Source organism: Sapajus apella, unplaced genomic scaffold (assembly GCF_009761245.1).
Source record: "Sapajus apella isolate SASKATOON/1434 unplaced genomic scaffold, GSC_monkey_1.0 scaffold37, whole genome shotgun sequence".
Lineage (NCBI taxonomy): Eukaryota > Metazoa > Chordata > Mammalia > Primates > Cebidae > Sapajus > Sapajus apella.
In genome coordinates, this window is record NW_022436977.1 from 6,707,645 (window position 1) to 6,711,100 (window position 3,456).

Below are 3,456 nucleotides of genomic sequence, written 5' to 3' on the forward strand. Positions count from 1 at the left end.
TATGGAAAATAAATTGATAGTTGTTTATTGTTAGCTGCAGCAAAATTAGCTCAGAGCAGGCGATTGTACAGGTACAGGGCATATATACATTTACTTCTCCTCTTTTAGCTTTATTTAAGATAAGTGAGAAAATTCTGAGTTAAAAAATCAAAGGTTTTTCATGTAACTCAAATTGCCCTGGCTGTGGACTTCAATTTCTTACAGAAACTCCAGCTTCCTGCAAAGAACATCCCTGACTCAATTATTTCTGAGCGCCCCCATGGGGAGTCCCCCACCTGTTTAGAAACAAGTCCAATCCTATCATTTTCCACCAGGTGCTGCTTCTACTCCATGCTGCTTTACCAGATGCTCATCTGTCCTGGTAATGTTAAAAATACATGATGGTGAATGGAGGGAAATAATTTTCTTTTCCCTCTTATTATAGCCCTAATGTGTGACAGTATTAATGAAACAGTTTTCTCAGTTTTATTTATGTAGTCCTTTTTAAAAGTGAGGCCAAAATGTGATTCCAGGTAAGTTGCACCAGAAATGAATTTAAGCTTAGAATCCCTACTCCCCTACTCTTATGGCCAATGGTTAAAGTTTTGTCATTGGATCACATATATTATGCCTGCCTAATTCTTTCCTTAGAATTTCTCTCAGAAATACTTCTGTCCTGTCAGCCCACCAGTTTGCCTGGTGTCTGTCAACTCTAGTTCTCCAAGTAGTATCAGTATCACCTGGGAACTTGTTCTTTTTTCTTCTTCTTCTTTTTTTTTTTTTTTTTAGAGACGGAGTTTCGCTCTTGTTACCCAGGCTGGAGTGCAATGGCGCGATCTCGGCTCCCCGCAACCTCCGCCTCCTGGGTTCAGGCAATTCTCCTGCCTCAGCCTCCTGAGTAGCTGGGATTACAGGCACACGCCACCATGCCCAGCTGAATTTTTGTATTTGTAGTAGAGACGGGGTTTCACCATGTTGACCAGGATGGTCTCGATCTCTTGACCTCGTGATCCATCCACCTCGGCCTCCCAAAGTGCTGGGATTACAGGCGTGAGCCACTGCGCCTGGCCGGAACTTGTTAAAAATGAAAATTCTCAGCGGGGCACAGTGGCTCACCCCTGTACTCCCAGCACTTTGGGAGGCTGAGGCGGGCAGATCACCTGAGGTTGGGAGTTCGAGACCAGCCTGACCAACATGGAGAAACTTTGTCTCTGCTAAAAATACAAAAAATTAGCTGGACTTGATGGTGCATGCCTGTAATAGTAGCTACTCAGGAGGCTGAGGGCAGGAGAATCACTTGAACCCAAGAGATGGAGGTTGCAGTGAACCGAGATCATGCTATTGCACTCCAGTCTGGGCAACAAGAGCAAAACTCTGTCTCAAAAAAGAAAAAAGGAAAATTATCGATCCGCATTCCAGACCTAAGACCTCTGGGTGATTCTGATCTTTGATAAAGTTTGAGAATTTACTACTCTAGCATTAGGGGAAGCAACCTCTTCTCACTTGCATGACAAATAAATAAACCTTAGCGAGAGACAGTGAGAGGCTTCTAAATTCACCTTCTGTATTCACTGTTATTTTTCATTACTTTTCCGGAACTATGCAATGCTCCAAAATTAGTCTTTTGGCCATGTTTTCCTATACACTTTCCCTTGAGGGGTGGGTGTGTGTGTGTGTGTGTGTGTGTGTGTGTGTGTGTATGCGTGGATAGATATACTTTCAAAGTAATGTCTAAGTCTGTATTTATAATCCTGATGTCAATTTTTTTTTGTTCTTGTCTGTCTCATGTTTTTTTCACATTAATATCATTCTCTCAGTCACCTAGGCTTAAAACATTCACGTAGTTCTGTTTTATTTATCTCACAGTATGTCTTATTTTGAAATTTAATTTTTTTTTTTAGATAAGTTTTCACTTTTTTGCCCAGGCTGGAGTGCAGTGGCACAATCATAGCTCACTACAGCCTTGAACTCCCAGGTTCAAAGAATCCTCTCACCTCAGCCTCCTGAGTAGCTAGGACTATTGGCATGTACCACCTTACCTGGTTAGAGAAAATGGGGTCTTGCTATGTTGCCCAGGCTGGTCTCAAACTCCTGGTCTCAAACCATCCTCCCCACTCAGCCTCCTAAAGTGTTGGGATTACACCATGACTGGCCTAATTTTGTTTTCTTAAAACAAAATCTAAGTATACCCATTTTAGAAAAACTAGTAAACTACTCTTTTCTTCAAAAGCTGCTATTAAATCAATGGTATATCTTACAGTTGAGGGTATCTTAGAATCGAGGAAATATATTCTCTTTTCTACTATTTTTCTCTGTTGACACTGGCTTTCTGGGGTACCTGGTCTTTCATTTTCACTATATCCTTTACTGTGTTTGTTTAAAACGGTGGTTGTCAAACTTTAGTGTAATTAATGCTCAGGTGGGAAATCTATTAAAATGGGTTTCTGGGCTTTATCCCCAGGAATGCTATTCAACAGAATTAATGGAAAGCTCAGTAATCTGCAGGGTTTTTAATTTTTTTTTTTTTTTTGAGATGGGGTCTCACTGTGTTGCCCAGGCTGGAGTGCAGTGGTGCTATCAGGGCTTACTGTAGCCTTGACCTCCTGGATTTGAGAGTCTCCCTCCTCAGCCTCCACAGTAGCTGGGACCACAGGGGTACACCACCACATCTGTCTAATTTTTAAATTATTTGTACAGATGAGTTCTCTCTGTGTTGCCCAGGCTGGGGACTCTGCAGTTTTGATAAGCATCCTAAGTAACTCTAATGCAGATATTTCACTAGAACGATATCAGGCAAAAACTACTTGCATTGTTGAGAAGTATAGTTGTCAACTGTTAATATGCATACAGTAAGAATTCTGACCCGTTTGACTACTTATCACAAAAATGAATCTCCACAATTTTCACTGACTTCCTGCGATGTGGTGCTTTGGGGCACAAAAGAGAATATAAAGGATGGTCGTACAGAGGCAACCCAATGTAGCCTGAAGTGTGATGAACGGAGACCACAAGAACCTGGTCCTGCCACTGGCTAATTTTACAAGCTTGGGTGGAAGTAAATTCATAAATTTACTTCTTTTCAGTTTTCACATTTTGTAAAACAAAACAAAAAAAAAGGAATACTATACTATCAGGGATAATTTCTCTAGTGATGAACTAGAGAAGTTTCTATGAAAGTATAGAACACCAGAAACCACGAAGAGAGGTGCAGCCTCCTCTCCTGAGCGTGAAGCTGGGTCCTGATGTTGCTTCGCTGCAACTGCCATTTGCCATTGATGATTGTTTTTCTCTTCCTTTGGCAGAGTAAGAGGGAAGGATGCAGTCTGAGTGGTTCCTATTTAAAAAACAAAGAGGCTGGGCGCGGTGGCTCAAGCCTGTAATCCCAGCACTTTGGGAGGCCGAAGCATGCGGATCACGAGGTCAAGAGATCGAGACCATCCTAGTCAACATGGTGAAACCCCGTCTCTACTAAAAATA

At 41.8% G+C, this 3,456-nt stretch overlaps 1 non-coding gene across 1 annotated transcript; it reads left to right on the plus strand.

Annotated features, from left to right (window-relative positions):
* The first annotated feature begins 3,097 nt into the window (after nt 1-3,097).
* Nucleotides 3,098-3,311, plus strand: LOC116564607. Its single transcript, XR_004274987.1, has one exon. It is a non-coding gene; the product is annotated as a small nucleolar RNA U3 (small nucleolar RNA).
* Nucleotides 3,312-3,456: the final 145 nt, after the last annotated feature.